The following is a 19,989-nucleotide window of genomic DNA, read 5'->3' as shown; positions in this document are numbered from 1 at the left end:
GACCATCTTCGAATGTTAAACATGAAGGTAATAATGGCTATCAGCGGCTGATGCCGATGGCATACAACCATTCTATATGTTAGATCTGAATATAGCTTAATTCGGTCGATCCCACCCATAGGCAACGATTTGTGGGAAAGAACTTTTAGTATTCTAAGTAGTCGAGACGCCCCTTTTGACAGGCTACCAGGCGCAACGCGCTTTATTGCGGGTAGACTAACCATGTGAGGATGAGGCGCTGACGGCCTTCATAGCTGATGCGTATTTTGAATTCTACACTCCTGGAAATGGAAAAAAGAACACATTGACACCGGTGTGTCAGACCCACCATACTTGCTCCGGACACTGCGAGAGGGCTGTACAAGCAATGATCACACGCACGGCACAGCGGACACTCCAGGAACCGCGGTGTTGGCCGTCGAATGGCGCTAGCTGCGCAGCATTTGTGCACCGCCGCCGTCAGTGTCAGCCAGTTTGCCGTGGCATACGGAGCTCCATCGCAGTCTTTAACACTGGTAGCATGCCGCGACAGCGTGAACGTGAACCGTATGTGCAGTTGACGGACTTTGAGCGAGGGCGTATAGTGGACATGCGGGAGGCCGGGTGGACGTACCGCCGAATTGCTCAACACGTGGGGCGTGAGGTCTCCACAGTACATCGATGTTGTCGCCAGTGGTCGGCGGAAGGTGCACGTGCCCGTCGACCTGGGACCGGACCGCAGCGACGCACGGATGCACGCCAAGACCGTAGGATCCTACGCAGTGCCGTAGGGGACCGCACCGCCACTTCCCAGCAAATTAGGGACACTGTTGCTCCTGGGGTATCGGCGAGGACCATTCGCAACCGTCTCCATGAAGCTGGGCTACGGTCCCGCACACCGTTAGGCCGTCTTCCGCTCACGCCCCAACATCGTGCAGCCCGCCTCCAGTGGTGTCGCGACAGGCGTGAATGGAGGGACGAATGGAGACGTGTCGTCTTCAGCGATGAGAGTCGCTTCTGCCTTGGTGCCAATGATGGTCGTATGCGTGTTTGGCGCCGTGCAGGTGAGCGCCACAATCAGGACTGCATACGACCGAGGCACACAGGGCCAACACCCGGCATCATGGTGTGGGGAGCGATCTCCTACACTGGCCGTACACCACTGGTGATCGTCGAGGGGACACTGAATAGTGCACGGTACATCCAAACCGTCATCGAACCCGTCGTTCTACCATTCCTAGACCGGCAAGGGAACTTGCTGTTTCAACAGGACAATGCACGTCCGCATGTATCCCGTGCCACCCAACGTGCTCTAAAAGGTGTAAGTCAACTACCCTGGCCTGCAAGATCTCCGGATCTGTCCCCCATTGAGCATGTTTGGGACTGGATGAAGCGTCGTCTCACGCGGTCTGCACGTCCAGCACGAAAGCTGGTCCAACTGAGGCGCCAGGTGGAAATGGCATGGCAAGCCGTTCCACAGGACTACATCCAGCATCTCTACGATCGTCTCCATGGGAGAATAGCAGCCTGCATTGCTGCGAAAGGTGGATATACACTGTACTAGTGCCGACATTGTGCATGCTCTGTTGCCTGTGTCTATGTGCCTGTGGTTCTGTCAGTGTGATCATGTGATGTATCTGACCCCAGGAATGTGTCAATAAAGTTTCCCCTTCCTGGGACAATGAATTCACGGTGTTCTTATTTCAATTTCCAGGAGTGTATATAGCTCCTGTCACGTCATAGACAATAAATCTCTGAAGAAGGACTTAATAGAGAGCAAAGATGTCGGACGAAAGCTATGGCATCTAGCGGAGAGCTGAAAGCGAGTATGCTCAAGGCCACGGGTTAGGCAAGGTCACCTATGGCCAGTATGTCTAAAGTCCGATTTGCAAGTCTTCAGCTTTCTACCGCAATTACTGTCCGTCTGGGTAGTGGCCGTGACACTAAGTAACTGTAAACAATGAAAGTATGAATAAAATAAAAAGTAGAAACTTAGGTTGAGTACTAAACGCATGCAGTTTCAGCGCTGATGTCGCTCAGTGCGAACTACTAAACAGCTGTTAATGGAAGGTTCATAATAATTAGTGGCATAAACTAAAACTGTTCAAAGTACACAATACTAGAAGCGGAAACACTCGGTGAACATAGGCCTTAAAATGCATACCTCAAAACCTATGAGCACAAGTTCTTCTTCGACACTGTGAAAAAAATCTCTTCTAATGCAAGGTCTCTGCTTTCCTTATATTGAAAGAAGGTAGTATGGATCAAACTAAAAAAAACATCCCACAAACAAGCGCTCTAAAGAGCATACATTAAGAGATATGAGCACTTTTTTCAGTAGAAGAGATGTGTACCATAGTAACGAAGTCGAAGAAGTGATCGTAAATCTTAAGGTATGCGCTTAAGAGCCCATTTTTGCAGCACTTTTTTTTTTGTTGTTGTTTTGGTCCATTCTAACACCAGACAGAATATGGAAAGCAAAGAGCATTTGTTTCACAGTATCGAAGATGGAGAAGTACTCATATCTCTCAAGATATGCATTTTAGATCCCATGTTTAATGATATTTTTTCGTTTAGTATCGTGTACTTTCAACTGTATATGCTTAGGCCATTAATTATGGTGCACCATGTATACTTGTTCTTTCTGAGAATTCCATTTAGAAGCCTTTATTTATGATGTTCTTATCTAAACTATGTTACCGATTTCAGATTTACTTTATTTACTACATTCTCAGGAGTCCATACGGCTGTCCAAACCTGTCAACCATGGAATGCATTGACCAACTCAAAATAGCGTAAACATAGCAGTTTCGCTGTGCACGACATTCACATTGTTTTATTGACTACAGAGTCGATTGACGTGGGTGCCTTGGATGATATTATATAATTCCGAAAGTGGTAATATGAAGAAAATATTAAAATAATAATAAATACACCCAAATGGAATATTTCCTCTAGAATGCTGGAAGGTATTTCTTATCACATTTGGTATCTTCCTGCAACTTCTTGTTGTTAGTGATTTCCAAATTTACTTTTTCTGCCGATTTTTCAGGGTTCTCCTACGTTATCCACCAATTTTCAGAATCTTTTTGTAACACCACATCTCAAAGGCATCGATTTTCTTTCTTTTTCGGTTTTCCCACTGTCCACAATTCATTTGCCTTCAGTGATGTGCTTAGAAGCTTATTGATCAAATTCAAACCTATGTCTGATACTGATGGATTTCTTTTGCGGGGATTGCCCTCTTTGCGTGTCTTAACCTGCTTCTTATGTCGTTCTTGCCTCGTCTGCCATGAGTCATTTTGTTTCTCAGGTAGTGGAATTACTTTACTGAGTCTACTTCGTGGTCCCCAATTTTTCTCACTAACTTCATTTTCCCTACTCCTGCATACTTTTGCCTTCCTTGATTTTAAGCTCAGTCAGTATTTTGTGCTCAGTTGAATGTTCCGAGCACACCTATTACTAAATTCAGACGAATGCTTAAAAGGTCCAGCAGGAAAGACAGAGCACAAGAAGAGGTCTATATCGTGTTAATGTATGGCTATTGTGATCAATATGCCCAACGGGCGTTTGCTATGTATGCTGCTCGGTATCCTGGACGACATCATTCAAGTGTCCGGACCGTTCGCCGGATAGTTACGTTATTTAAGGAAAAACGAAGTGTTCAGCCACATGTTAAACGTCAACCACGACCTGCAACACCTAATGCCCAAGTAGGTGATTTAGCTGCTGTCGCGGCTAATCTGCGCAAAAGTAGCAGACAAATTGCGCGAGAATCGGGAATCTCAGAAACGTCGGTGTTGAGAATGCTACATCAACATCGATTGCACCCGTACCATATTTCTATGCACCAGGAATTGCAAGACGACGACTTGAACGTCGTGTACAGTTCTGCCACTGGGCACAAGAGAAATCACGGGACGATGACAGATTTTTTGCACGTGTTCTATTTAGCGTCGAAGCGTCATTCACTAACAGAGGTAACGTAAACCGGCATAATATGCACTATTGGGCAACGGTAAATCCACGATGGCTGCGAGAAGTGGAACATCAGCAACGTTGGCGGGTTAATGTATGGTGCGGCATTATGGGAGGAATAATTGGCCCCCATTTTATCGATGGCAATCTAAATGGTGCAATGTATGCTGATTTCCGACGTAATGTTCTACCGATGTTACTACAAGATGTTTCACTGCATGATAGTATGGCGATGTACTTCCAACATGACGGATGTCTGCCACATAGCTCGCGTGCGGTTGGAGCGGTATTGAATAGAATATTTCATGACAGGTGGATTGGTCGTCGAAGCACCATACTATGGCCAGGACGTTCACGGGAACTGACGTCCCCGGATTTCTTTCTATGGGGGAAGTTGAAGGATATTTGCTATCGTGATCCACCGACAACGCCTGACAACATGCGTCAGCGCATTGTCAATGCAAGTGCGAACATTACGGAAAGCGAACTACTCGCTGTTGACAGGAATGTCGTTAGACCTATTGCCAAATGCACTGAGATTGACGATTTTGAGCATTTATTGCATTACTGTGGTATTTACAGGTAATCACGCTGTAACAGCATGCGTTCTCAGAAATGATAAGTTCACAACGATATCTGTATAACATTGGAACAACCGAAATAAAATGTTCAAACGTACCTACGTTCTGTATTTTAATTTAAAAAACCTACCTGTAACTAACTGTTCGTCTAAAATTGTGAGCCATATATTTGTGACTATTACAGCGCCATGGGACTTAACATCTGTGGTCATCAATCCCCTAGAACTTAGAACTACTTAAACCTAACTAACCTAAGGACATCACACACATCCATACCCGAGGCAGGATTCAAACCTGCGACCGTAGCGGTATCACGGTTCCAGACTGTAGCGCCTAGAACCGCACGGCCACACCGGCCGGCCAATCTAGACAAGTTTCGTTCTTTGAAGTTTTTTCGTTTGACGCTTATTTCGTGAGATGTTTGGCCCGGTCACGATGAACAGATCACACTGTATGTTATATGCATGCTTCCTGCATTTCATTTGGATAGTGCCGGTGGAAGACAATTTAGTTCTTAGCTCATCGTGGTCCGACGTAAATTAATGATTTTTATCGTTGAGTGTAACTGTAGTTAACATGTACCTGAGCTATGTGAAATAAATGTCTTTCTACTTGGAACAGTATAAAAAGCCTGTATAGCGTCTTAATCTATGTTCCACGTGCACATTACGGGCAGTTTCCCGAATCGCGCAGCAGATACGCAGCGTGTGGTGCGACGTTTACCGTTTGTCATCCCGTCGGCAGATATCGGCGGTCCGACGGAGGCTTTGCGTGAGGCAGTGATCCGCGAGGCCGCGCCGGCGACTCTATATACCTGCTGGTGCCGTCCCTCTTCATCTGCAGGAAGTTCCCGGACCGATAGGCCCCAGGGAGTCCGCGAGCAGATTACAGGCCGATCACTCTGCCGCTAGCCCGCCGGGCGGCGGGCGGCGGGCGGCGGAGCGCTACCATTTGCTGAGCAAATAGTCGCCGGGCTTCGGGGGCGGGGAAGGAGGCGCCGAGGGAGGTGCTCCTATAATCTTTTATGAGCTGCAGCCGGAGCCGGGGGAGGAACAAGAAGGTGGGGGCGGCAGCCAAGGAAAGCCGCTTAGCGCAGTTGGGCTTACTGCCTGCGGTCGCGGTCCTACTTGCGTGCGCCGCGAAGAGGAAATAGCGCCCTAAATTATGTAGCGCTGCCGCTGCCTTCCCCGGTCACCGGCAGCGTCTGCCAAGACCGCAGGGGGCGCCTCAGATGCGACCGCCTCACTTTATTGTGACTGCCTGCTGCGCAAGCTACAGCAACGGCGAGGTCAATGAAGCTTGTCACACGGCGTGTTCTGTTTGCTATAGCGGACGGGTAGCGGACACATCGACTCATCTCACTCACGACTTCTTTTTTCCCCCATCGGTCTTCTGACGCTTCTGTTGCGTCCCGCTACGACTTTCTGTCCTTCACCATCCGCTCCGTTTGGAACTATCAAATCCAGTGTCCTCAACTGTTTGTTACATATACGTCTAAGAACTAAAACAGTGTGGCCACTGTCAGTCACGATATCGAAGAGCACCTGGTGGAGCTGCGGGCAACCTGACACATTAAGGAACGTATATAAGGGAACAACAGACGTATGGGTTATCAGTCTCGCTAAGATACGACCTCAAATGGAAAAGTCCACGGACATTAGCGACCTTGACGAATTCCAAATTGTCGTGGTCCGGCGCCTGCGAACGACCATCTCTGGAATAGTAAATCTTATATAATAGTAAATCTGGTTCGTTGTTGACGTGCCACTATAGTGAGCATTTATACACTACTGGCCATTAAAATTGCTACACCACGAAGATGACGTGCTATAGATGCGAAATATAACCGGTAGGAAGAAGATGCTGTGATATGCAAATGATTAGCTTTTCAGAGCACAAGGTTAGCGCCGGTGGCGACACCTACAACGTGCTTACATGAGGAAAGTTTCCAACCGATTTCTCATAAACAAACAGCAGTTGGCCGGAGTTGCCTGGTGAAACGTTGTCGTGATGCCTCGTGTAAGGAGGAGAAATTCGTACCATCACGTTTCCGACTTTGATAAAGGTCGGATTGTAGACTATCGCGATTGCGGTTTATCGTATCGCGACATTGCTGTTCGCGTTGGTCGAGAATATGGAGTCAGTAGGTTCAGGAGAGTAATACGGAACGCCGTGCTGGATCCCAATGGCCTCGTATCACTAGCAGTCGAGGTGACAGGCATCTTATCCGGATCGTGCAGCCACGTCTCGATCCTTGAGTCAACAGATGGGGACGTTTGCAAGACAACAACCATCTGACGAACAGTTCGACGACGTTTGCAGCAGCATGGAATATCAACTCGCAGACCATGGCTGGGGTTACCTTTGACGCTGCATCACAGACAGGAGCGCCTGCTATGGTGTACTCAACGAAGAACCTGGGTGCGCGAATGACAAAACGTCATTTTTCGCATGAATCCAGGTTCTGTTTCCAGCATCATGATGGGCGCATCCGTGTTTGGCGACATCGCGGTGAACACACATTGGAAGCGTGTATTCGTCATCGCCATAGTGGCGTATCACCCAGCGTGATGGTATGGGGTGCCATTGGTTACACGTCTCGGTCACCTCTTGTTCGCATTGACGGCACTTTGAACAGTGGATGTTACATTTCATATGTTTTACGACCCGTAACTCTACATTCGATCCCTGCGAAAGCCTATATTTCAGCAGGATAATGCACGACCGCATGTTGCATGTCCTGTACAGGCTTTTCTGGATACAGAAAAAGTTCGACTGCTCCCCTGGCCAGCACAGTCTCCAGAGCTCTCACCAATTGTAAACGTCTGGTCAATGGTGGCCGACCAACTGACTCGTCACAATACGCCAGTCACTACTCTTGATGAACTGTGGAATCGTGTTGAAGCTGGGTGGGCAGCTGTACCTGTACACGCCATCCAAGCTCTGTTTGACTCAATGCCGAGGCGTATCAAGGCCGTTATTACGGCCAGAGGTGTTTGTTCTGGGTACTGATTTCTCAGGATCTATGCACCCAATTTTCGTGTAAATTCAATCACATGTCAGTTCTAGTATAATATATTTGTCCAATGAATACCTGTTTATCATCTGCATTTCTTCTTGGTGTAGCAGTTTTAATGGCCGGTAGTGTAGCAAGGGGTTGAAGGACAGTAAAACCCCGAGAAAGCGACGAGGTGTTTTACGTCCACGCCTCTTCAAACAACGTGACGGTCGAAGCTCTGCACGCTCTCTGAAGCAGCGACCTGTGACCGAGTTGACGACTAAGTGCAGTGCTGGGTCAGGCTCAAGTGTTTCGGAGCACACAGTTTATGGCACGTTGTTAAACACTGAGATCCTCAGCAGACGACAGCTATATGTTCCCACTTTAACCCGAAGATATTTCGCTTACGGTTGCAGTGGTCACAGTATCATCCAGGCTGGAACATGAATCGTGTCGCCTGGTCGGGTGAACCAAGTTTCTTCCTGCAGCAGGTCTGTGGTATTGTCTGAATACGTCGTCTTTCAGGCGAACGGCTTCTCGACACATGCAACACGCCACAGAGCCAGGGCGCTCGGAGCAGTGAGAGACAATCGCCTGTGCTCCCATGGGACTGTGATAGTAATCTAAGTCACCTTGACAGCTGGGAACAATGTGAATATTATATATGAAGTCTTCACGGGTTGTCAGCCGAGTAGCATCGTCGTCTCGTAGCAGCGTTTCGATGGAATGCGTGTGCATCGTCTTCAGGCGAAGTGTCGGGATACAAGCGTGTACGCTTGGGTCAGACCAAAAAATCTGCTGTGGCCGAACGTGGCATTGACGAGAAGCACACCTTCGATTTCGAGGACACAGAGAAAATATGCAATACAAACGGATTTTGGGATTCGATAATCAAAGCGTCCATAGAAATACGGTTACACGACAACCTAATCGACAGCGACAGTGGCTACCACCTCAGCACAGCCTGCGAGCCTGCAATCAGGAAAATCAGAGAAGAACGTTCCGTTCCACCAAGGGCCACGGACGGGCAGACAGAGACAAACGCCGGGACACGAACCCCGCACACAAGTCCCCCCCCCCACCCCCCACCCCCGCTCCCCCACCGGCCGCTCCATGCGCATCGATCGATTCCGCGGGCGCGTGATTGGCCGACGGCGGGGAGAGCGGTCCAGCAATGATATCCCGACACTTCGCCAGATGATGATGGAGAGGCATTCCATCGAAACATTTCTACGGGACGACGACGTTACTCGGCTGACAGCCCGTGAAGACATCATACATGAGATTCGCCGAGAAAGCCTGCACTCACATATAATGTGAACATTGCTCGGCACAAGCTATATCCTTTCATGCTGGATATCTTTCCCGGCGGCGATGGCATCATTCACCAGGATAATTGTCCGTGTTAGAAGACCAGAATTGTACAGCACTGGTCTGAAGAGCGTTTAAGCGAAAACACATAAATCTTTTCGCCACAGAACTGGATTAATCTGAACACATCTGAGATGTTATCGGCTGCCAGCTCTGTACCCACGAACCATTGGCCCGTAATGTGACCTATGTGTTGATATTTGGAGCAAAATTCATCCGGAAACTTACGAAAGACTTGACGAATCCACACACCGCAGAATCATTGCTGTAATGCGTTTAAAGGTGAAAACAACACGCAATTGGTTCGTCAGTGTGTGCCAGCCTCTGTGGCCGAGTGGTTCTAGACGCTTCAGTCTGGAACCACGCGACCGCTAGGGTCGCAGGTTCGAATCCTGCCTCGGGTATAGGTGTGTCTGATGTCCTTAGGTTAGTTAGGTTTAAGTACTAAGTTCTAGGGTATTGATGACCTCCGATGTTAAGTCCCATAGTTCTCAGAGCCACTTTTGAACCTTCAGTGTGTGTAATAAATAATCCCTGTCTTTCCCTACAGCCTTTACCTTTTATAGCCAGCTCTTCTACTACGGAAGTTATCCCTGATCTCTTAACACATCTACTACGAGCTTATGCCCTCTCGTTGTCAGATTTTTCCAAGTATTCCCTTACTCGCTGACTATGCAGGGAGTATTTCCATTTCTTATCATTCCACTTTATCCTTCTTCATTAGAACATCTGAAACGCTTCGATTTTCTTCTTTTCCGGTTTTTCCACTCCCGATGATTCACTTCTATACAATGTTGTGCTCCAGAGGTACATTCTCAAAAATTTCTTTCTCAAGTTATGAAATACGTTAGGTTCTAATTTTGAGTTGTGTTAGATTCTAACGGACTTCATTTAGAAAAGAAAATTCCCTCTTTATGTGCAGTTACCATTGTCGACACCCTTACTAAAGGTCGACATCAGCAGCTCATTTGCGGTGGCTCCGATACCGTTGATGTTGTAGAATTTACAGTATCGCGCAAGCGGTTGTGTAATTCCAAGTAGACTGCACGCGCTTTCGAGATGTTGGAGAGACTCTGTCCCAGAACAGAGGACACAAGAATAATTCTGACGTACAAACCGTTTGCTAGTGATAAGGACAGGTATTTAAATCGTGACAGATGTTGAATGTTCATAGGAAATAATTTTCTGAAGCTAATTGTGAGCATTATGTGTTACGAGTGGCCTGAACATTGCGGACTAGAGCCCTTAGGAGCAGTGGTAAACCAAAATTCTTTACAGGCAACCAAGTATAAAAGTGGGATATCCGAGAAATTGTTGAAGATTTTCGACTGTAGTAACTAAATATTTGAAATATTCTTAGTTGAACAAGGTAAAAGAAATTGATTTATGTGGTTTACAAGGTGTATGACGAGAGGAAATGAAGGCACATAAACTTTCTACGTATGAAACAATAACCAGTGTTTAATTTAAGCGACTTTCATTATTTCAGTACAAAAACGTGAAGCATGCAGATTGGGAGCAAAAACTGAAATGAAACTTTGCAGATTGTGATGGAATGTGGCGTACTTCAGTGATTACCGTATCAAGACAGAATTACGAAGAACTGCTTTTCAATATGTCTTTACGCCTACTCTGGCCCGTATGGGTGCACTGTTTCGGTTGTGAAGGCTGTGACGAAGCTCTTGTATCCTCTACTGACGAGAGCTGTCCCGTAACTGTTGCAACTAGTCCTTGATATTCTGCATCCTAGCGATGGGATACAGTTGGCGTTCGAGCTGGTCCGATACGCATTCTGTCGGCGAGCTTACTGGCCATGAGAGTACCTCAAAACCACGCCGGCAGCTTTTAGAGACAGGCGCCAAGAGTGGACAAACTTTGCCCTGTGGAAAAGATTGCACCACGACACTGTCGCTTGAGAGGGAACACATGAGGATGCAGTAAGTCTGTGACGTAAAACTATGCCGTCAGAGTTCCCTCAATCATTATCAGCCGTGACCCGAAGTCGTACCCAATGGCTCCCCACATCATCACCCCAAGAGTAACACCGATGTACCTCTCCAAAACATTGGAAGAATGGGACCTATACCTAGGTCGCCGCCGTACTCGCCGTCGATGGACATCCGGGATATTACAGAACCGCAAGTCATCGCTGAAGACAGTGCGACGCCATTCTTCAGCAGTACGTGCTTTCCGACCACGACAGCCCTTTGAAGTGCGTTGTTAACGACAGCCCACGCATTGAACAGTAATTCCCTAGCCTAGTTGTGAACCAGGTAGACTGTAAAGTTTGGAAGGTAGGAGACGAGGTACTGGCAGAAGTAAAGCTGCTCCGATGGTAGAGCACTTGCCCGCGAAAGGCAAAGGTACCGAGTTCGAGTCTCGGTCCGGCACACAGTTTTAATCTGCCAGGAAGTTTCACATCAGCGCACACTCCGCTGTAGAGTGAAAATCTCATTCATATTGTCCTTTGGTTCCCTTTACTTCTAAGATAGTTAACTCTTTATCGCCGAGATCCACCTTTGACGGACCAACGAGAGGTGTCCTCGCTACGTCACATGTCATGTGATGGACCAATGATAGCATGACGTTACCAAAAGGCCAGTCATATACGATAAAATGAAAGCGTGTCCCCACTATGAGGGCCGTAATGTGATGGGCCAATAAAGCTTACCCATACCACTGACCTTTACGATAAGGCTATTCATATGACGGATCATTAAAGGAATGCCCTCATTAGGAGGGTCATCATAAGACCATAAGATAGACCAATGAAAGGGTGCCCTTACGAAAAGGTGCATCATGACGGTCAAATGAAAATATATTTCCCTATGAGGCCCATCACATGAAATAAAAATGAACTTAATTTTACTACATGGTTTGCAATTGGACGGATCAATGAAACCATTTCATCATTAAGCGCTACATATTTTTTTATTATTATTTTCTTTTCAATCACCAGTCTTGTGACTTGTTTGATGTAGGTCGCCACGAATTCCTCTCCTGTGCCATATTTTTCATCTAAGAGTAGCAATTGCAACACACGTCCTCAATTATTTGTTGGATGTATTACAATCTCTCTCTTCCTCTACAATTTTTAACCTTTACAGCTCCCTGAAGGACCATGGAAGTTATTCTCTGACGTAACAGCACATGTTCTATCATCCTGTCATTTCTTTTCATCAGTATTCCTTGCCGCTTCTGTGGAACACATCATTCATTATCTTTTCAGTCCATCTAATTTACAACATTCAACTGTTGTACGACACCTCAACGGCTTAAATTCTCTTCGGTTGTGGTTTTCCCACAGTCCATGGGTCACTGCCATAGAATGCTATGCACCATATATACATTCTCAGAAATTTCTTCCTAAAAATTAAAACGTCTGTTTGTTATTAGTAGACTACTCTTCTGCAAGGAATGCCCTTTTTGCCATTGCTTCTCTGTTTTTCATGTCCTCCGTCCGTCTTAGGTTATTTTGTTGTCTAACTAGCAGAATTTCTTACCTTCGCCCACTTCGTGAGCCGTAATTCTGATGTTAAGTTTCTGGCTGTTCTCATTTCTGTTACTTCCCATTACTTTCGTCTTCCTTCAATTTACTGTCAATCCATATTCTGTAGTATTTAGACTGTTCATTCCATTCAACACATCCTGTAATTTCTTTACGCATTCAGTGAGGATAGCAATATCATCAGCGAATATTACTGTTGGTACCCTTTCACCCTGAATTGTAACCCTACTCTTGGACCTTTCTTTTATTTCCCTCATTCCTTCTTACATATATGGATTGAACAGTAAGAGTGAAAGACTACAGTCCTGCTTTTCACCCTTTTTAATCCGAGCACTTCATTGATGGTCTTCCAGTCGAATTGTTCTCTCTTGGTTCATGTAATATTCTATATGTACGTGGTTTGGCTCTCGTTCTTTTCCATTTGACGCTGCTTCAACAGTAACAGATACATCTTTACACGCCTGACGGCCGCAATCCGTAGCGGACACGGACGCCCTCTTTCACACAGGTTACATAAAAGAGAGCAGTAAAGTTCTTGCTTCCTCCGAAATTCGTGCACTCTGTCAGCGCAGAATCTTATCAACTTTTGGGCGATCCTCGATTTTGCTAGTTGAACCCAGCAATCCAAAACAGAGACGTAGCGCGCAGTTGAACGAAGACTATGGGCCTACACTTCCCGGATCACCTCATCGAGAGAGGGATCCTGCAACATTCAGCAACCAGGGACATCGAAACAATTTCACCCACTGTCGCCTGTGTTTTAAAATAACAGTCGCTGCACGATGGTCATTGAAGCTTACGAGGATGACATCGACAGCGAAAGTCTTACCGCACATTCTATAAGATAAAATATCTGTCAAGCCTACTGCTAGAAGTACCAGTAAAATAGGTATATTTGACAAGAGTCGGACATTTACAGATCCAAATGTCTTGCAGTTTCAAGGAATGAACTAAATCTTGCAGTTACCGACAGGGATTAAAACTGTGAGGCCGATTTGCAGGACGCAATACAAAGTCAAAATCATCATCTACTAAATTACTCTGCGAACATTTTCGTAATAAATAAACCACTTCTTCTACATAAAATCGGGAACGGTCCAAAGTGCGACTGGTACCGAACGGTGCAAAAACGAATCAAGATCAGGTGAAGAAAAGTGCATCCTATTCCTCTAGCATTTTCAAAAACTTCTATCACTCCAATGGGAATGTCCTTCGTAAAAAAAAGGCAGTCTCCGTGGAACATTTGGGAGCCAAATTAAATACAAGAAAAAAAACCATTGAGAGAAAAGCGAGTAAATTGCACTTATTGTAGTAAAACGACATCTGTGAGGTAAGCTGACGCAAACAAGCGAGCCCCAGATCTGATTCTGCGCTTTTTTCATTCAAAGAATGAACGTACAATCCTGCATACTTTAAGAACAAGATATGAGGTTTTGACGAACTGAATTACGTCATTAACGGATGTCAAGATCCATTGCTAGGTCCACGGACGCGTCAAAGGATGGGGGGCTCCCATCCCTGCCTCTGGAATCTTTATCTTTCTTCTTCTTATGAACCACCGCCCTCTCAGGTTGGACGCGTTGTTTACACCTACTACGACGCAATACGCCATCGACAGTCGGGGACATAGGCGGCTCTTGAATATTATCTAAAGTAGGTGATAAACAAGGAGCCACAGAGGCCCACTCCGTAGGATGGGATACTTGCATCTCAGATCGACACCCAAGAGAGGGATCAAACATCACATCATCTGCGTCGACAGGTAGGATTTCACGGCCACCAATTGCCTCCACTTGAGGCACCTGAATGGGTGACATTAAGATAGCAGGTAATTTCAGGGTCTCCTCAATTGCTGCTGTTGAATCGTTGGAACAACACAAGGCTCGACGACTTCCCCACCTTTGGGTGGTTGCAGAAGAGCTACCTCAACAGCGGGAGGAATACTTATTTTCAGATAGCGGATATCGAGACGAATCTAATGGTGTGTAACAGCAAGGACTTTGATGGTCAACAAAGGTCACGAAGGTGGCATGAACGTCCATTTACAGAAGGTGTTCGAAGTGATGAGCATTGGTATCAGTGCAGTGCTGCAATGGTATTCCTTATCACATCGACACTTATCGAAGCACATGCTCTGACAATTCTCTCTCACATATCTTCAGGTGTAGTTGGAATGTCTTTATTAACAATGTCTTTTACGAACCCCCAGCCGCACGGTTTAGGGCGCCAAGTCACGGATCGCGCGGCCCCTCCCGCCGAGGGTTCGAGTCCTCCCTCGGGCATTGGTGTGTGTTGTTCTTAGCATAGGTCAGTTTAAGTAGTGTGTAAGTCTAGGTACCGATGGACTCAGCAGTTTGGTCCTTTAGGAATTCACACTCACTTGAACATTTTTTGAACGAATCCCCACAGGAAAAAAATCCAGAGGCTTCAAGTATGGCGAACGAGCTGGCCACGACATATCTCCTCCGCGCCCAATTTAGGAATTGTCTCTTCAACTCACATCTAGCCGTCAGCGGAAAATGTGCAGGACACCCATCGTGTTGATACCACATTGTGTTCCTTGTTCCTAAATGTATTTCTTCCAGCAGCAAACCTATTGTTTCTTGCAGGAATGTGGTGAACGTCCTACCATTAAGATTTCCTTCGATGAAATAGGGGCCTATAATTCTGTCCTCCAGAATCCCACACCATACATTCATAAATCACAGTTTCTGGTGTGCAACTTGCTGCAGCCAACATGGATTTTCAGTTTCCCAGTAATGCAAGTTATGCAGATTAACATTTTCGTGGTTCGTGAATGTAGTCTCGTCAATAAATAAAATCGTGTTCATAAATGTGTCTTCCCTCTGAATCTGAAGTTGAGCCTATCGGCAGAAATCAATGCAATGCATACAATCCGTATCAGTTAATTCTTGGTGGAGACTGATATGGTAAGGATGATATTTATGGCGATGCAGAACACGAACAACACTACTCTGGCTCATGCCAGATTCCCTTGCAATTTGACGTGAACTAACCCAAGGATCTCGAACCACAGTGGCAAGAGTATCAATTTTCGTTTCCTCGTTAGTAACTTTCCTTTACCGATATGTTTCTGATGCATTACAGATCTAGTTGTTCTGAATTTATCATACACATATTTAAATGTACGACGTGTAGGGTGAGTACGTTGAGGATAACTTTCAGCGTATAAGTCTCTAGCCCTCACTGATTTTCGTTGGCATTCTCCATAAATGAGAAGCACATCGACTTGTTCTTCGAAGGAATACATCATTCACATTCGCTTGATTCGGCAATACTAGTCTTACCGTTCCTATTAGTGCTGTATTGCGAAACCGTCGAGTGGTGTTTACATGTCAATGGCACATTAGATGGATACGACGTATACGGCGAATATTTCCTATTTGCACTATATACGAGATAGAATTGTCAGAGCGTGTGCTTCGATAAGTGCCGATGTGATAAGGAATACCACTCAATCCACGATAAGAAGATTGCAGCACTGCATTGATACCAATGGTCATCACTTCGAACACCTTCTGTAAATGGACGTTCATGCCACCTTTGTGACCTTCGTTGACCTTCAAAGATCTTACTGTTACACATCGTTGGATTCGTCTCGATAGCCGCTATCAGAAAGTAAGTACCAAACTATAACATCCCATTTACAAAAACAAAGTTGACCCTCATATCTCTGATGCGACCCCATCTAGCAACAGAAAACCAACGTCATATTATGTCCCCCATTGTCCCATACGAAATTTGTCCCACACACGTATCAGCTCGTATTATACTTTCGGAGTTATTCTTGGTGGCAGTACTTAGTGACTCACGCTTGATAACAGTCCTTCAGAATTTCTGAAACCACTGTGGAAAGTGGCAACAAAACGACTATTCTCGTTGGCGTGTAGAATGCATGAGTCTGGCTTTCGGAAAAATATCATCCACACAGTTCCGAAGACTGCAAGAGCCGACAAGTTCAAGAGTAAGCGCACAATCAGGTTAACAGCTCATGCAGCTCAAGTTGTAGACACGAATGATATACAGAAGGATGGAAAAGAAAATTGATGCAGTGATAGATGACGATCAGTTTGACATTAGGAAAGGTAAAGGCGCCAGAGAGGCAGTTCTGACTTTGCGGTTGATAATGGAAGCAAGACGAAACAAAAGAAACTTTCAAAGGACTTGTTCACGTGTTGACCCAGCGACATCGCCAATTACGGTTGCAATGGGTACGGGACCACAGGGATTCGACCTTCGATGAATGGAAACGTGCCGGTTCTTCGGGTGAACCACATTTTTGCTACACTAGGCTAATTGTCGTCTCCACAAACGCTGCCATCGAGGTGAACGGCGGCACGAAACGTGCTGCGCGCTACGGACGCAGGTTGGTGAGAGTAGGATTATGCTATGGGAGACACTCTCCTGCACTAGCATGAGACCTGTGGTGGTAATCGAAGACACGCTGACAGCTGCGAAGCATTTACATCCTTTCCTGCTCGATGTCTTCCCCGTCGCCTATGTCATCTTTCAGCAATATAATTGTCCGTGTCTCTGAACCGGAACCGTGCTACAGTGGTTTGAGGAGCATTATATTGAACATACTTTGATGTCTCGGTGACCATTCTCGCATGCTGTAAATCCTCTGGAACCCTTCCGAATCGCTATTGGGCACCATCACCGCATAGACAAATCAGCGGCCCGTTATTTACGCGAATTACATGACCTGTGACTACACATCTAATGCCACATACCTCGACAAACCTACCAACAATCTGTCGGATCCCTAATACGCAGAATCTGTGATGTATTTCGTACCAAAGTCGGACAGACAAGCCATTAACCAATTGGTCAAAATGTTTTGGCTTATCAGTGTACGTATGCTGTCCCTATAAATGATATGTTGGGGGGGGGGGGTGACAATTGGAAACGTGCACTTATTACGATGCATGTCATACAGCTACCAATGAACGTTTGGCCCCACTATGACTCCTATGGTGGACAAATGAGTGCATGCCCTTGTTGCGAGTTTTTTCGTGTAATCGACCAAGCGTGTCCTCACTGCAAAGTCTATAATATGCCAGACCAATGAAAGTATGTCCTTTCAATGAAATATGTCATAATATGGACCAATGAGAGCGTGCACTACCACAAGACACGTCGTATGATGCAGCGCAAAGGTGTATCCTTACAACATTGCTCGTGCCATGACGTAAAAATGAAAGTCTGAGTTTACTATAAGTTGTCATTTGGTATACCAATGAAAGCGCATCTTCTCTACAAGACTTGGCATATGGTGTACCAATGACAGTTCATCCCTTCTATGAAGCACATCGAAAGATGGACCAATGGAAAGTGTCTGAATATCGGCATATAATGGAATAACGTATGCGTGTTTTTGTGTTAGCAGAAGAGCCAACACCGTGTTACGAGTGGAGGCCGAAATGCACGCGTTTTAGCTCACGCAGGCTGGCGTGAGGAGGGAAGAACTATACTGACGTGAGGTCTGGGACATGACAAGGAATGAGAATTCAGAAAGCGGACGTAATTAGTTTGATACTTGACTTTAATCCATTAATGATGAACGTCGCTCTTGACGGCACATGAGTCACAATATTATCTGTTCAGAATACATTCTTGAAGACAGTTATTATAGTAACTGAATATGGCGCCTTGTTAGGTCGTAGCAAATGACGTAGCTGAAGGCTATGCTAAATTGTCGTCTCTGCAAATGAGAGCGTATGTAGATAGTGAACCATTGCTAGCAAAGTCGACTGTACAACTGGGGCGAGTGCTGGGAAACTCTCTAGACTAGACCTGCCTTGTGGCGGCGCTCGGTCTGCAATCACTGATAGTGGCGACACGCGGGTCCGACGTATACTAACGGACCGCGGTCGATTTAAAGGCTACCACCTAGCAAGTGTGGTGTCTGGCGGTGACACCACACGTGTTTTTCCTACCAGGCCTGATATACGACTATCTAATTAAAGCCTGCCTCATTACGAGGCAAAACAAAATTTTTTAGCTGTTCACTGTTTTTAACTTAACTATAAAAAGCAACCAATCCAACATTAGTTTCCAGTTTTATTTCTCCATTTTCTGACGGTGTGAGTTGAATGATGTAATGTACGAGTGTTGGAACTTTAATAGTGGGAACTACTTATTTACAGCTCGTACAAAATAGATAACGTGTTTAAAAGTTTTACTGACCTTCAAAGTAGTCACCAGCATTGTGTATAGCCCGTTGCCAGCGATGTGGGAGTCGTGGGATACTCTTAGCAGTGCCAGTTTTGTTGACAGTTCGAGCGGCGCGGCCTATTGCCCGACGAATTTGTAGCAGTTCTGAAGCGAATGCCGTGATGTGTTTCCTTCAGTTTAGAAATCGAGTTGAACTTACGAGGGCTTAAGTCAGGGGAGTGCAGTAGGTGGTATAGCACTTAGCAGCCCCATCAGTCCTACAAAACGATGATCAGGTCCTGCAGAAAGTGTCATCACTTCTGTCTCTCAGCTGGTCGTAGGTCGTGTTCCAAAAATGAACAGCATATACGACCTACTGCACTCCCCTGACTTAAGCCCTCGCGAGTTCAACTCGATTTCTAAACTGAAGGAAACACTTCACGGCATTCGCTTCAGAACTGCTCCAAATTCGTCGGGCAATACCGCGCCGCTCGAACTGTCAACACAACTGGCACTGCTAAGAGTATCCTACGACTTCCACATCGCTGGCACCGGGCTATACACAATGCTGGTGATTACTTTGACGGTCAGTAAAACTTTCAAACACGTATCTATTTTGCCGGCCGCGGTGGTCTAACGGTTCTAGGCGCGCAGTCCGGAACCGCGCGACTGCTACGGTCGCAGGTTCGAATCCTGCCTCGGGCATGGATGTGTGTGATGTCCTTAGGTTAGTTAGGTTTAAGTAGTTCTAAGTTCTAGGGGACTGATGACCACAGTAGTTAAGTCCCATAGTGCTCAGAGCCATTTTTTAACGTATCTATTTTGTACGAGCTGTAAATAAATAGTTGTCACTATTAAAGTTCCAACCCTCGTATAAACACATCATAAATGAAATGCTCAAATGAGATGATACTATGCCAATTTATCTTCTGTTTCCAGACTGCTTATTGATAATCAAATGAAATAATGCAGTTATAGTTGATCGTACAACAGCGTAATGAATTCCAGTAATAACATGGGAGAAATAGTGTCATGCTTCCATTACACAGTATGGGGATGCATATTTTAATGTTAACTATAGACCAATAGTGCCTTTTAGAATGGAGATGTTGTGTCATGTATTCGCCTTTGATATGTAATGTTGAATCTATATTTATGTTAAAATTGATAATAGGGAATAATTTGTAATTTAAATCAGGACAATCAACATAAATCTGCAATTCTAACCTAGCATGTGCCGTTTCGAATCCCAGATCTTCAAAAGGGTGGGAAATAAACACCTTATTCCGTCGCCCTTGGCACCGTGTCCACATTCGTTTCCTGAAACACAATATACACTACTGGCCATTAAAATTGCTACACCACGAAGATGGCGTGCTACAGAAGCGAAATTTAAC

The sequence above is a fragment of the Schistocerca serialis genome, chromosome 7, assembly GCF_023864345.2.
Source record: "Schistocerca serialis cubense isolate TAMUIC-IGC-003099 chromosome 7, iqSchSeri2.2, whole genome shotgun sequence".
In the NCBI taxonomy this organism is placed as follows: domain Eukaryota; kingdom Metazoa; phylum Arthropoda; class Insecta; order Orthoptera; family Acrididae; genus Schistocerca; species Schistocerca serialis.
Note: the sequence above shows the minus strand (reverse complement) of the source record.